We start from the raw sequence: 17,371 nt of genomic DNA on the forward strand, positions 1-17,371 counted from the left end.
AGTAGAATCGAGTCCCCTCATTGATAAAAGTGAGTTTATTGTATTGAGGTCGAGTCTCCTAACTAATGGGAGTCAGTCATCTATGTAAAATAGATCATTTTTCTTAACAGAAGATTCATAGAAACATGACAAAAATGATGGTGTTTTTTTCCTAGTGAAGGTTTTTCAACCAAAAATACTTGTGTCCCATGTGGTGATACTTTCTTGTGTTTTTGTTCATGGCTATGTTGCTCATATGGTTTACTTGTTGGTTATGATTTATGCATAGATATGCAAATGTTTAATGAGTTACTACTGATTAGTGTGTGTGATTCAGTTTTGGTAAATAAAAGGAAAAAATTATGAATAAGTCACACTACTAATTCACCTCCCCTCCCAGTAGTACTCAAAGGTTTCCAACAATTGGTATTAGAGTAGGGCTCTTGGTTGCAACTTGATTGTTGGAGAGTAGATCTAGGATTTTTTGGTAGAAATTTTTGAATTTTTTTTAGAATGGATTCCAAAGGAATTGTTGTCCTCATTTCTACAAATTACAAGGTATGGAAAAATAATATTAAATCTCAATTATTGTCTAGTGGATCTAATATTTGGAGATTAGTATGTGAAGGTTGTGGAAAGGATCCAATTGTACCTAAAGTTTTGTAGCAATATGCACAAGCTAGATGCCTAATCAACAAGAATCTTCATGATGATGATATGAAGAGGCTAGTAGGTTTGAAATATGCTAAATAAATGTGGGACAATATATAATCCATATTTGGAAATGGTACCAACAACAATAAGGAAAATGAGAAAAAGAGCAAGAAGAAGAATAATAAAAAGAAGAAGAAGGGCCTACAAATTCAAGAATCTCAACCAAAAGAGTCTCATTCTTATAGTGCACATGATTCAGATGATGATGAGAAGAAACCAAAATATCCTAAATCCAAAGGTATAAATATTAATTATTTCTTGTTAAGTTATAATTTTGATGAATAATATTTTGATCACGCTGAAATGCCTAGTGAATATGAGAATGATATTAAGGGTCTTAGAGCTGAGATTTATAGACTAACAACTACATGCAAGGATCAATAAAAAGTATTGCAGATATGTGATGATAATGTGGGAAACCTGAAGGAAGATATTGTTAGCTTAAATATTAAATTGGCATAATAATAAAAAATTAAGGAAGGTGTGATGAAGCAATACTAAGAAAATTAAAATGAATGTGAGAGATTAGAATCTAAATGGGTATCCTTGAGAAAGGAGCGGAATATGGAGAAGGGCATTGTGGCATTGGATAGTTTGCTTGAGATCCAAAGAGAACCACTGGATAGATTTGGTCTTAGATTTAAAAAGGGTGAGTCTAGTTTGCATGCAAGTAAAAACTCCAAAATTGAACAAAAAGAACGTGTAGAAAATAATACCAATAGAAAAAGTACAAACCAAGGAAACAAGAAGCAGAACCATCAATAGACCTAGCAGTAAAACTAACAACAATTGAAAAGAAAACCTCAAGGAGCACCTATATTTAGAATATCCTTTTCTCCAAGAGAGGATCGTGACAGTTTTGTAAAATTTCAAAGGAACCAAATTCCTTTTGTTCCTTTTGTTCCTTTTGTGCATAAGGTATAATGTTACAACTATAAAAAAATTGACATGTTGCAGGTAACTACGGGAGAAGAACATTTATATCAAATCAACAGAGCCTGCAACAATATCAACAACCAAGAAGATTGCCCATCAAGTATAATCATGATATTTATGGTTATTATTATTCATGTAACCTGTCTAGCCATAAGGCATCTGATTGTGGATCGAACCCATGGAGGAGAAGCACATTTCATGCAAGGTATAGATCTAGCATGAGAAATAGGAGAATTGATCCTCTTGCTTCATATCTTGTCCATTTTGAGTACTACACATGTCATAATTTTGGTCATTTGGCAAGAGACTGTTTGCTGCCCCATTTCTCAAGCAAAAGGCTGAAAGGAAAAAAAAACATAGAGATCCTAGTAGAAAACCAGTGGTGGAAGAAAAGAAGCATCCAAAGACCATATGGAGAAAGAAGGAGCAACAACTCTTCAAATAGTGAAGAATTAGAACCAACAGTAGATCAGTCAACAAAAGCAAGAACCAGGGAATCAATAAGTAGAACCAGCAATAGATCAAGCAACAAAAGCAACAAAAATTGAAAAGAAATCCTCAAGAACCACCTACATTTAGAATATCCGTAGCTCCAAGAGAGGATTATGGCAGCTTTGTAAAATTTCAAAGGAACCAAATTCCTTTCATTCCTTTCATGAATAAGGTAGAATGTTTTAACTGTCACAAATTTGGGCATGCTGCAGCTAACCACGGGAGTAGAACGTTTAGATAAAATCAATGGATCCTGCAACAATATCAACAACCAAGAATATTGGCCATCAGGTATAGTCATGATTTTTATAGTTATTGTTTTTCATGTAACTATTTTGTCCATAAGGCATTTGATTGCATATCTAATCGATGGAGGAGAAGAACATTGCATGTAAGGTATTGATCTGGCATGAAGAATATGAGAATTAATCCTCTTACTTTGTATCTTGGCCATGTTGAATGCTACACATGTCATAACATTGGTGATATGGAAAGAGACTATTTATTTCCCCATTACTCAAGGTAAAAATTGAAAGAACAAAAAAAACACTGAGAGATCCTAGTAGAAAACCAGTGGTGGAAGAAATGAAGAAGCCAAAGGCCGTATGGAGAAAGAAGGAGCAAAAAATCTTCAAGTATTGAAGAGAAACCCTCCGTGTAGTCCATGATTATTTGATGCATACTTGCAGAGAAAAGTAGATGATCATGAGACTAGCACAGTCTCAGGCGGAGCATATGTTAGAGTATGACATCTTGAGGAGTACTAGAAGCATAAGTTTTGATCTAGTTCAACCATCCATTTTCATATCAGTATGATACTATACTCATGATGTATGATCTTAGGGGGAGTAATGTTAGTTGGATAAGTACCTGAAGTAGAATTGGAAATATCCATCAAGAAAGAGGCTTAGGAGGGACTAACACAAGATAAAAGTGAGCCACAAAGCATTACTAATGCTACCCATAGCTTGACAGAGAGCATTCTAACACATGACAAAAAAACATGGGGAGAATTACTCTATTTCTGATGTTTTTGTGGAGGTTATGTATATATCTTAAGTGTTAATTCTAAGGTATCAAGGCTTGCTCTTCATATTGTTCTTCATTCTCACTCATATTTTCTTTGCAAATGATGTATTTATTTTTTATGATTGGAAAATATATGTATATCAGCCTTGTTACAACCTTTCTTGGTCATCTTCAACTACCCTAGCATGAAGACATGTGGAAATGACATGCATATGTGACTTGAGACATAGACCAACAATATATAGGTTTTTATATGTAGTTTGTTACAACCATGTACCTTTTATTGTTTCATCATTATGTATTGGTTGAGAGTCATGTCAATAGTACGTTGAGTCATCATGGTATTAGGCATGCCATGGAGGAGTTTCATGGATTTATCTTGCAACCACATGTATGGGCTAGTGTTGATGTAACTATCATGTATTTCAGTCATTTGTCCATAGGATATTATGATAAAAACAATGCATTTCATTGATAAATCCATGTAAAATGCTCATGACGATATGTACTTGTATTGTATTTGTCATTGGTTATCTATTCATGAGTCATGAGGTCATGTATAAGGTCTTATGTTTCTACTACAACCATGTATGTACAATGTTATATGTCATTCAGTCATGGTCATGTGGAGACTTGGTCCATATGGTGCTTCTATGTGTGGAAATGAAGCATTGTTTGCAACGAAAGTGGTTCATTACATGTTGGAGCTGATTTAGGAGATGGCTCATGTTCAAGGGAGGAATTTTATGTTCCTATTTGCTTCAACCATAAATTGTTGGCATTATGATCCATTTGGAGGTGTTCATAGTGTGCCTCATGCTATGCTTTTACTGTTGGCGTTCTTGGCCTCATGCTATGCGCTTAGAGGTTGTTGAGCATTTAGATATGGTTGATATACTTGTGTTGATGCTATGTAGTTGTGGTGAAGATTGTGTGTCATGCCTCATGTGGATGTTGCTACATATTTTTGCATATTTTGTGATGCTTCTCATTGATGCTATGTGATTTGGTTTGCTGGTATGGAGAGTTAGGTTGGGGCCTTATATGATTGATGTTTTTATGATTTTCTTATGTTGGCATATTGTTGTGTGATGTTAGAGGTTGTTGGTGACATTGTGCTCTGAATGTAGATTGGTTATATACACTTATTTTTGCTACTAGTATGAGAGATATAGATGTTGGTTAATGTAAATTATTTTTCAGCCATGTGGAGGTCACATGATTCAATACGTGTACCTATTTTCTGCTTGCCTCATCATATGGAGTCCACCCTTTGCCATTGATGTCAAAAGGGGAGTGGTATAAGAGGAGTTTGATTTGGAGGTTGCATGGTTTCCGTTAATGTCAAAGAGGGAGATTGTGGGAATTATGGTTGGTGTATTTATCATTGGTGTGTGTTGACATTGATATCAACCTTGTAGCATGTATTCCAGGTGTTAAGTCATGCATATGTTGTATGGTTGTAGCTAGTTGTGTTGACATTGAGATGGCCATTTTAGCCTCTTGATAATGTAGCTTGTTGGGAGTATGGTCCTCATGGAACATTTGTCTTTTATTGGCATGTCATGCATACATGCTTTTGTGCTTATTCTCATGGAGATGACTTATTGTAGTGATAGTTTTCCCTTATGATGATGATGAAGATGTATTACAGGTTTGTATAGAGATGTTGTAGCTGTTAGAGGTGAGTTGTTGGTATGGTGTCAACTTGTTTGGAGACCCTAACATGTTGATTAGTTATATAGAGTTGGAGGCATTGACATGATGACTTAGAGCCTTCATATGAGCATGATCAAAGGGTTTATTCATTCTACTGGATTAGGAGATGATTTCAGGTACTCAAAGAATGATTCTGGAAGTTTTGGAGTAGTGTTGACTAAATTTTGGGGGTCAAACGTGGGTAACATAGTCTAGATGCACATTGGGGGAATTATAACTTGTGTTTCCTTCATTATAAATTTGTTAGTCCTGATATGAGCATTTCTCCCAAAGGTAGAAGTAGCTTTATTGTGTCCAGACTATTTTCCTACATTCCTCGTGCACAAGATGTTTCCTAGGGGTCGAAACAATGGTAATTGCCCATGATATGAGTTGGAATCTCATATTGACTTAACATACAACTTATATATGTGTTTAGAGTGTGAATAAATTGATGATATGAGTAGTGGAGATGGTGGAGAAATTTTCTTAAGTAGAGGATAAAATCCATAATTCAAAGGTTAGATGGTTGAGTGCGGGATGAGAAGATGTGAGGGCAGACAGAGGAGGTTGATATCCCACAACAAATGTGCATACAGAGGCTGAGTTACTTGTGTATGTGCATATACAAAAGAAACGACAGAGGTTAGAGACTAGTGTTGATGCATGGAGAAACCAACACAGTGACAAAGTTTTGATGGAGTGAGCAGATCTGAAGTTGTTGAAGAACTGAGTAGTGTTGGAAATAATACTAAGAGGGGGGGTGAATCAATATTGTCTAATCAATATAACTTCTTACATTTTCATCTTCAGATTCGTATACGCTACTTCTGTTAAGGAAAACCGCGTGTATACACAATTGTGTATAAAGAAACAAGCGTATAACCAGTAAACTTATGATTCAGTTAGTTGATCCTTAATGAGTGCATCAGAACATTATTAACCATATTAATAGTAAACAAGAGTAGTAAACCAGAACAAATCATCACACACAAGAAGCACACATGAACACCATGATATAAGGTGGAAACCCAATGTGGGTGAAAACAACATGTTGCAATTCGTCTCTATCCTTCTTTAATAAGAAACTTCTTTTTACAATAGTACTGGTGTAGTATTATACCAGTAGGCAGGCTTCTACCTGCAGAAGGCTACAACCTTCCTATCTCTTGTACTAGCCAATCCATTTACTAGTACGTAGGTGCTGGCCCACTGAACTCTACGATATTCCAGGGACCACGTTTCATACATTTTCATACTGGATCCATAAATACAAAACACTCACCACTACAATACAATAATCAACTTATACCTGCATCATCAATCCCTGAATCACCCAATAATGAATCACTGAAACCCTGTCAACAACACAGTCACAAGAACACAGAACAGACAATAGAACTCTGCAATAACCACTAGAACCAACAACAACCTGAAACATCAAATCTCATAATGTATACGCTACTTGACAGTGCCTAAACTGCGTGTACATGCACTTTCACCATAGAGAACCCGCGTACAGATCTAAAGATAATTACTTATACCTTCGCTGTCATTTCCAACTTGATTCAGATCGAGCCAAGCATCACAAACCCATAACCAGCATACTAGATCTTTGCCACTTCATCAGAAATTCATTACTTGCACTTGCACCTTTGGCCTAATGATCTTCTCCTTATATAGATTTAGGTCTCTTTCAGTACCATGGTCCAAAACCACTTAGAACCAATACCTTGGACCCAATACTAAAATACCATGGACCAAATACCACGGACCAAAACTTAGTTTTTTGACATGTATGCGCCTTTCCATTTGTGAACCTGCGGGTGTACGTATACGCGCCTTTTGTTCTTCTCACCCGCGTGTATACACGCTTTCATCAAGATTAACCTGCGTATACCTCTCTCTTGACCTGTTGTATTATGATCTGTCATCTGATTGAGTTTCCACTTGTATCATACCTCTCAGTGAGTTGCCATCAAGGACAACACCTGTATCATAATGCCAATAATCTCCCACTTTGGAATTGATGGCAACCACCACACCAAGTCACTCTCCCCCTTTGACATTAAGGGTAAAGGGCGGACCAAGATATTATCTTCTTTGATATACATTTTGCTGTCCATGCTCCCCCTGAGTACATGCTGAAATTTATGATTGAGCTCCACCTTTGTACATGCCAAGATGTACCAATCCGTCCACGCTCCCCGTGAGGACATGCAAGGTCTGCAAAAGCATAACATGACTCTATACATACATTGCCAATGACCTTCCTAAAGACTCATCAGTCTCCCAACCAAGTGGGGATACACCATTTTTTACTCAAACATAAGAAACATTACATCATCCATCCCATGCATAGTGGGGTAACAAGATACATCATATGACTCACAAAGACCAAAGACCTAAACATGACCATGATAGTTATCAACAACTATCATACGCCATATGATCTACATCATAAGCATCATAACTTGCAATCCATTCTCTTGGACAATAAGCATCATCACCAAGAACTTCTAACCATAATGCCAACAATGCATTATTCAAAGCATATGCTCCCCTTGAGCCTGTGCCATATATCATTACCGAACCATTTCCTGAGTCTGTTTTGCTACCTTTTTCTTCTGAGCTCCATATACGTGACTGTGCAGCCTCTAACTCACGTATATACATGACTTATCTTCATTATATCAGCGTATGCAAGATGGAATACTGAAGGTCTACACTTTGAGTTTCTCCTGTGTCAGTTATGTGAGCTAACTGAGTTATGTCACACCTTTCTGTTTCTAATACTGTCTTCTTCAATGCCTGGAATTGTGATGATGTATAATCCTCTTGCTTTGGAGTTTGAATTTTGCTCCTGCATTCCCTTGCTTTATGTCCAAACTTGTTTCATGTATAACATCTTACATGTTTCATGTTCCTTCTATTCCAATCAATTGCTTTGTGGCCAAACATATTGCAAGAAAAACAATATCCTTTGAAGTACCTAGAATGTGATGATCTTGTGTGACGGTCTTGAACGATTCTACTTCTACATCTGGCTGCAAAATGTCCATGATTATGACATACATAACATTCAACATTATTCAATGGAGGAAATGATCGTCTATCACGTCCATAGTTAGGAGTAAAGGAATTTCTTTAAGGAATTTATGGTTGTTGATGAGGTTGTCCTCTCATCTCCTTGTTGAGCATTTCAGAATTCTCATTAGAGTTCCTTGCCTCACCTTGTGAGCTAGATAATCCTTTAACCGATTCATAAAAACCAAGACCAGTTTTCATAGTAGGGGATCTTTGACTACCAAGAATGTCATCCAAAATCTTAGTACTATCTTGAAATCGTAACAGTTTATCCTTTTCTTCTAATTTACTTTTTAAGATGTTTACCTCAACCTGATGTTGTTCTTCCTTTTCCAGATACTGCTTCCTTATGTTTTCTTCAGCTTTCCTTCCTTCTTCCACTTGTTGCCATAATTCGATCACTTCATGTTCTTGTTCTTCAAGAGCTTCTCTCTTCTGCTTCTTTGATTCTTTAAGATCTTCTTTTAGAGAAAGGATCTTCGATTCAAGTCTCTGAATTGTTATGCTCTGATCTTTTACTACATCCTGCAATTGCTCCCTTACTTTGGTTACTGACTCCAATTGTTCTTTTAATCTGGTAACTTTTTCTATTTCTATGTCCTTATTTTCATATGCCATAAGAAGCCTAATGTCTTCATCACTATTGGATGAGTCATTACTTTTAACATGGGTATAATAGCTTCTGTTACCTTCTTCAGACATCTTTCCTTTGTTATGAGGGCATCTAGCAACGTAGTGACCAACTCTACCACATGAAAAGCATTTGAAAGGTAGCTTACCTTTGAACCTTCCAGATCCCCGTTCAAGATTCTTGACAAAATTTACCTCATATTCTCCTTCTGAAATATATCCTGATTCATTTACTGATACTTCGAATGCGGCTTCTCTCATATCTGATGGTCCTCCTTTTCTCATCTCATAAGCAGTTAAGATTCTGTGAAGCTGTGACATAGTGATTTTCTGCAGATCCTCCTTTTCTTCTATGGCAGAAACTTTGGAATCAAATTTAGCAGACAGGGATCTTAAAACATTTTCAACTAAGACAACTTCCTTAAATTGTTCACTTAGATTCCTCATACAATCGACAATCTCATCTATACACAGAAAGTAATTAGCTATGCTTTCATTACTATGCATTTTAAGATTTTCATACCATATTCTGAGATTTTGAAGCTTTGCTCATTTTACTTGTTCATCTGCTTCGTAGCTTAGAATGATTTTGTCCCAAATTTCTTTGGCTGATTTGAAATGCATGACCTTGATAAATTCTAATTATGACAGACTTCCCAATAAGACAGTAACAACTTTGGCATTGAGTTCATATTGCTTTATGTCTGTTGTATCTATAGGAATTGCTAATGGATATGTGTATCCTCCTTCCATGATTCCCCAAACATCCATTCAAAGCAATTGTAGATATGCTATGGTTCTTATCTTCCAGTGGACAAAGTTTCTCCCATCAAAGATTGGTGGCCTGATGGATGCCTCTCTTTCTTGATTACTCATTCTGATGGATCTTTCCTTCAAGCGATCATGCTTCTTCTAAAGGACATTCTCTGATACCAATTGTTGGAAATAATACTGAGAGGGGGGTGAATTAGTATTATCTAATCAATATAAATTTTTACATTTCCATATTCAGATTCATATACGCTACTTCTGTTAAGGAAAACTGCGTGTGTACGCAACTTTGTGTAAAGAAACAAGCGTATAACCAGTAAATTTATGATTCAGTTAGTTGATCCTTAATGAGTGCATCAGAACATTATTAACCATATGAACAGTAAACAAGAGCAGTAAACCAGAACAGATCATCACACACAAGAAGCACACATGAACACCATGATATAAGGTGGAAACCCAATGTGGGTGAAAACCACCTGCTGCAATTCGTCTCTATCTTTATTTAATAATAAACTTCTTTTTACAATAGTACTGGTGCAATCTTATACCAGTGTGCAGGCTTCTACCTGCAGAAGGCTACAAACTTCTTACCTCTTGTACTAGTCGATCCATTTACTAGAACGTAGGCGTTGGCCTACTGAACTCTACGATCTTCCAAGGACCATGTTTCATACATTTTCATACGGGATCCATAAATACAAAACACTCACCACTACAATACAATCATCAACTTATACCTGCATCATCAATCTCTGAAACACCCAATACTGAATCACTGAAATCCTGTCAACAACACAGTCACTAGAACACAAAACAGACAACAGAACTCTATAATAACCACTAGAACCAACAGCAACCTGAAACATCAAATCTCATAATGTATACACTACTTGACAGTGCCTAAACCATATGTAGACGAGCTTTCACCAGAGAGAACCCACGTACATATCTAAAGATAATTACTTATACCTTCGCTATCATTTCCAACTTGATTCAGGTCGAGCCAAGCATCAAAAACCCATAACCAGCATACTAGATCTTTCCCACTTCATCGGACATTCATTACTTTCACTTGCACCTTTCGCCTAATGATCTTCTCCTTATATAGATTTAGGTATCTTTCAATACCATGCTCAAAAACCACTTAGAACCAATACCTTCGACCCAATACTAAAATACCATGGACCAAAACTTAGTTTTCCGACATGTACGCATTGTGAACCTATGAGTGTATGTATACATGCCTTTTGTTCTTCTCACCTGCGTGTATACATGCTTTCATCAAGATTAACCTTCGTATACCTCTCTCTTGACCTGCTGTATTATGATCTGTCATCTGATTGAGTTTCCATCAAGGACAACACCTGTATCATAATGCCAACAAGTAGATTGTTGTAACAAAGATAACAATTTGTACAGAAGAGTTTGTGTGGAGGATATAGAGAAGAGTTTATGTTGTTGGTTGATCACAACATTAGTGATTTGAAGGTTGTATTGGAGCCACTATTGTATTATGTAGAGATCATCCTTTTAGGTGGTATTTTTCATGTTAATTCACATAGGGTCTTGTTGCTAAGAGTTGAGTTGAGAAAAGAGTCTAGGATCTAATATGAAAACAAAATAAATAAGTTTTTCTTAGAGTAGAGCAGTGAATTCATGAGAGTGGAGCTATTATTTCAAAGCTTCAGTGAAAGGAACAATTTTTCCATCCAATCAGAGTTGGATAGTTCAATCAAAGTTGGGCGAGTATCATTGATCATACTTCAGCAGATAATAGTTCATATATTCATGTGAGAATATAGTGTTCGATATGATCAGTAGAATCGAGTCCCTTTCTTGCTCGGAGTCAACTGATTATAGTGAGTTCAAGCCTCCAGACTGATGGGAGTCACTCATCTATGTAAAAGACATCATTGCTCTTAATAGAAGATTGAGAGCAGTGCAACAAAAACACAGGTGGATTTTTTTCTCGGTGAAGGGTTTTCCACCAAAAGTACTTGTGTCTCATGTGTTGATACTTTCTTAGGTTTTAGTTCATGGTTACGTTGCTAATATGGTTTACTTGCTTCTTATGATTTATGCATAGATCTTCAAAGTTTAATGAGTTGCTACTAATTAGTGTGTGTGATTCAGTTAAAGTAAATAAATGGAAAAATTTGTGAATAAGTAACAGTATTGATTCATCCCCTCTGAGTAGTACTCAAAGGTTTGATGAGAGTGGAGTAGGGATTTCGAAGCGTCAGCAAAAGGAACAGTTTCTGCATCCAATCAGAGTTGGATATTCCAATCGAAGTTGGGCAAGGATCGTTGATCATGGTTGAGTTCACTAGATGGTATTCCATAGATGTGTGTGATAACTTAGTGTTCCGAGTTGATTAGTAGAATCCAGTCTCCTTGTTGATCAACCTTAGCTAATTGTAGTGAGGTGAGGTTTCCAAATTGATGGGAGTCACTCATTTATGTAAAAGACATCAATTTTCTTAATAGAAGATTTAGAGCAGTGCAACAGTAGCAAGGGTGGGATTTTCCCTGGTGAAGGGTTTTCCACCAAAAATACTTGTGTCTCGTGTTGATACTTTCTTGTGTTTCTGTTCATAATGCTTTACTTGCTTCTCATGATTTGTGCAAATATCTCCAAAGTTTAATGAGTTGTTTCTAATTAATGTGTGTGATTTAATTAAAGTAAATAAATGGAAAAAATTGTGAATAAGTCAGAGTATTGATACACCCCCCCTCTGAGTAGTACTCAAAGTTTTCTGATGACCTAGGCTTGCCTAGCCTACTCTATCCTATCCTAGCCTTCTATAACGAAGTCTAGCCTACTTTAACCTAGCCTATCCAAGCATAGCCTAGCCTACTCTAACCTAGCCTAGCCTACTCTAGCCTAGCCTAGCTTGCTCTAACCTAGTCTAGCCTACTCTAGCCTAGCCTAATGTACAATAGGCTAGCCTAGCCTACTCTAACCTAACCTAACCTAGCCTAATGTACAATAGGCTAGCCTAGCCTACTCTAACCTAACCTAGCCTAGCCTACTCTAGCCTAACTATGACTAGCCTACTCTAGTGTAGCCTTCTCTCGCCTAGCCTAGCCTGGCCTACTCTAGCTTAGCCTATTATGGCCTAGCCTAGCCTAGCCTAACCTAGAATATTATAACCTAGCCTACTCTAATCTAGTCTAGTGTACTCCAACCTAGCCTAGCTTGGACTAGCCTAGCCTACCATAGGCTAAACTACTCTAGCCTAGGCTACCCTAGCCTAGTCTAGTCTACTCTAGCCTAACCTACTATAATGTAGCTTAGCCTACTCTCGCGTAGCTTAGCCTACTCTAACGTAGCCTAGCCTAGCCTACTTTAACAAAGCCTACCTATCCTATCCTAGCCTAGCCTACTCTAACATAGCCTACCTATCCTATCCTAACCTATCCTACTCTAACCTTCTTTAGCCTATCCTAAACTATCTTGGCCAACTCTATCTTACTCTAGCCTACCTAGCCTAAACTATCCTAGCCAACTCTATCTTACTCTAACCTAGCCTAGCATACTCTACCCTAGTCTAACCTAGCCTAGCCTAACCTAGCCTATCTTATTATAGCCTACTTTATTCTATCCTAGCCTAGCCTACTTTAACCTACTCTAGCTTAACTTATCCTAGCTTATATTAGCATACTCTTACCTAGCATAAGATATCTTAGTCTAGCTTACTCTAGCCTAGCCTACTCCATTATAGCATACTAGCCTACTCTAGCATAGTATAATACTCTAACCTAGCCTATTCTAGCATACTATATCCTAGACTAGCCTAGCCTAGCCTAATTTATCCTACCCAGCCTACTGTAGCCTAGCCTAGCCTAGCTTACCCTACTTTGTCTTAGCCTACCTTACTCTAGCCTAGCCTTACCTATCCTACTCTAACCTAGTCTACCATAACCTAGCCTAGCCTATTGTGACCTCACCTAGCCTATGTTAGCCTAGCTTTGCCTAGCCTAATGTACCCTTCTCTAGCCTAGTCTAGCCTACTCCAACCATTCCTAGCATGGGCTAGCCTAGCCTACTATAATGTAGGCTAGCCTACTCTCACCTAGCCTATCATAGCCTATCCTAACCTAGCCTACTCTACCCTACCCTAGCCTACTCTAGCCTAACCTAGCCTAGCTTACTCTTAGCCTACTCTACCCTACACTAGACTAGGCTAGCCTTCTCTAACCTACTTTAGCTTAGCCTAGCATAGCCTAGTCTACTCTAGCCTAGCCTAGTCTACTCTAGCCTAGCCTAGCCTACTTTAACCTTGCTTAACATACTTTAGCCTAGCCTAGTCTAACCTACCCTAGGCTAGCCTAACCTAGACTAGCCTAACTTAGCCTACTCTAGCGTAACCTAGCCTACTCTAGCGTAACTTAGCCTAGTGTAGTGTAACTTAGCCTACTGTAGCCTACTATATCCTAGACTAGCCTACCCTAGCCTACCCTAACCTATCCTATTGTATCCTAGCCCAGCCTACCGTAGCCTAGCCTAGCCTACTCTAAACTCCACTATTGTAGCCTAGCCTAGCTTACCCTACTCTAGTTTAGCCTAGCCTAGTTTACAACAGCCTAGCCTTACCTATCCTACTCTAACCTAGCCTAGCCTACTCTCACCTCACCTAGCCTAGCTTAGCCTAGCCTTCTCTATCCTAGTCTAACCTACTCCAACCATTCATAGCATGGACTAGCCTAGCCTACTATAATGTAGGCTAACCTACTATAATGTAGGCTAGACTACTCTCACTTAGCCTATCATAGCCTATCCTAGCCTAGCGTACTCTACCCTACCCTAACCTACTCTAGCCAAACCTAGCCTAGCTTACTCTTAGCCTACTCTACCCTACACTAGACTAGCCTACCCTTGTCTAGCCTACTTTAGCTTAGCCTAGCATAGCCTACTCTAATCTAGCCTAGCCTAGTCTACGCTAGCCTAGCCTAGTCTACTCTAGCCTAGCCTAGCCTACTTTAGCATAGCCTAGCCCATTATACCCTACCCTATCCTAGCCTAACCCATTATACCCTAGCGTAGCATAGCCTAGCCTATTATACCCTAGCATAGCCTAGCTTAGCCTATTATACCCTAGCCTAGCCTACTCTATCTTAGCCTAGCCTAGCCTAACATACTCTAGCCTAGCCTACTCTAGCCTACCCTAGCCTAGCCTACTCTATCCTTACCTAGCCTACTATACCCTAACTTAGCTTAGCTACTCTATCCTAGCCAAGCCTGGTCCATTATACCCTACCTTAGCCTATCCTGACCCATTATACCCTAGCCTAGCCTACTCTATCCTAGCCTAGCCTAGCCTACTGTTGCCTAGCCTAGCCTACTCTACCCTACTCTATCCTAGCCTAGCCTAGTATACCCTAGCCTAACCTAGCCTACTCTAGCCTAGCCTAACCTAACCTACTCTAGCCTAGCCTAACCTAGCCTACTCTAGCCTAGCCTAACCTAGCCTACTCTAGCCTACCCTAATCTAGCCTACTGTATCCTAGCCTAACCTAGCCTACTCCAGCCTAGCCTAACCTAGCCTACTCTAGTCTAGCCTAACCTAGCCTAACCTTGCTTAGCCTAGCCTAGCCTAGCCTAGCCTAGCCTACTCTAGCTTAGCCTAGCCTACTCTATCCTAGCCTAGCCTAGCCTACTCTATCCTAGCCTAGCCTATCCTAGCCTACTCTACCCTAACTTAGCTTAGCCTACTCTACCCTACTCTAGCCTACTTTAGCCTAGCCTACTCTAGCCTAGCATAGCCTAGTCTACTCTAGCCTAGCTTAGCCTAGACTAACCTATCCTACTCTATGCTAGCCTAACCTAGCCTACTCTAGCCTAGCCTAGTTTAGCCTAGCTTAACCTAGCCTAGTTTAACATAGTTTAGCCTAGCCTACTATATCCTAGCCTACTCTAACCTAGCCTAAACTAGCCTACTCTAGCCTAGCCTAGCCTAGCCTAGCCTCACTTAGCCTACTCTCGCCTCGCCTAGCCTAGCCTAGCCTCACTTAGCCTACTCTCGCCTCGCCTAGCCTAGCCTAGCCCACTCTACAGTAACTTAGCTTGGCCTACTCTACCCTACTATAGCCTAGCCTAACCGACTTTCTCCTACTTTATCCTCACCTAGAATAGTATACCCTAGCCTAGCCTAACCTAGCCTACTCTAGCCTAGCATACTTTTGCCTAGCCTACTCTAATCTAGTGTACCCTACTCTACACTAACTTAGCTTAGCATACTCTACCCTACTCTAGCCTAGTTTACTCTATCTCTATCCTAGCCTACTCTATCCTACTCTAACTTAGCTTAACCTACTCTACCCTACTCTATCCTACTCTACCCTAGCCTAGCCTACTCTAGCCTAACCTAGCCTAGTACATGCTATCCTAACCTAGCCTAACCTAGCCTAATCTTGCCTAGCCTAGCCTAGCCTAGCCTAATCTCACATAGCCTAGCCTACTCTACCCTAACTTAGCTTAGCCTAAATCTACCCTACTCTACCCTAGGCTAGCCTACTCTAGCCTACTTTAGCTGAACCTAGCCTAGTATACGCTATCCTAGCCTACCCTAACCTAGCCTACTCTAGCCTAGCCTACTATATCCTAGCCTAACCTAGCCTAGCCTATTCAACCCTAACTTAGCTTAGCCTACTCTAGCCTAGCCTAGCTTACTCTAGCCTAGCCTAGCCTAGTCTACTTTAACCCAACCTAGCCTAACCTAGCCTACTCTATCCTACCCTAGTGTAGTTTAGCCTAGCTTAGCCTAACCTAGCCTACTCTAGCCTAGCCTAGCTGAACCTAACCTATCCTAGCCTTGTCTAGTCTAACCTACTCTAGCTTGGCCTAGCCTAGCCTAGCTTAGCCTAGGTGAGCCTACTCTACCCTAAGTTAGCTTAGCCTACTTTACCCTCCTATAGGCTAGCCTAGCCTACTCTAGCTTACTTAAGCCTAGCCTACTCTAGCTTACTTAAGCCTAGCCTATCCTAGCCTAGCCTAGCCTAACCTAGCCTACTCTAGCCTAGCCTACTCTATCCTAGCCTAGGGTACTCTAGCCTAATCTAATTTAGCCTAGCTTAGCATAGCCTAGCCTCGCCTACTCTAGCCTAGCCTAACCTAGCTTAGCCTACTCTAGCCTACTAGCTTACTCTGGCCTAATCTAGCCTAGCCTAGTGTGTTATTCTACCCTAAGTTAGCGTAACCTACTCTACCCTATTAAATTTATAAGAGTTTATATTATATACAATAATCAAACATGCATTCAAAATAAGTCTTAAAAAACATATGCATTACAATTTTATTTTAAAATATAATTTTAAGTATAAAAACATTGTCATTTTAGATTATAGAGTTCAAACAAATTTTCATTATACAATTTTTTAATTAAATTCTATCTAAATTTATAAGATTTATATTTAGATATACTTAACACATTTAATAAGAGATTTAAAATCAATCATAAAAATTATTTACATTAGAATTTAATTTTATCATGTAAATTTAAATATAAAAATAATATCACTTTATATTAGATACATTCAAGTAATTTTTTCATCACCTTTTAAAACAATACACCATATTACATCATTAATAAAATTTAATAACATTAATTATCTAAAATTTAAAATTATTTTAAGAAAATAAATTTTAAATAAAATAAAGTATAAATTTAATAACACAAATTATCTAAATTTTAAAATTATTTAAAAAAATAAATTAAACTAAATAATATTAATAAAAAAATTATTTAAAAATTATTAAGATATATAATATTAATAAAAAATTAACCTAAAAAGTATTTAACGTAAATTTTATATATAATAAAAACAAAAATAGCATACAAATATACCAGATATTAATAAACAACCTATTTCCACAGAAAGCAATTTAATATAAAACCACATCGTTCTAATCTTGCTGCATCTTTTGAGAAATTAGAGAAAGAAATCCATGAAAAATGGATTTTGAAAGCTACAGGTTACACTATATAATTTTTATAACTCACACAAAACTAAACTAATTTCAGAGAAGCTA

Source organism: Pinus tabuliformis, chromosome 7 (genome assembly GCF_031772625.1).
Source record: "Pinus tabuliformis cultivar Carrire ecotype Pingquan chromosome 7, CPIR1, whole genome shotgun sequence".
NCBI lineage: Eukaryota > Viridiplantae > Streptophyta > Pinopsida > Pinales > Pinaceae > Pinus > Pinus tabuliformis.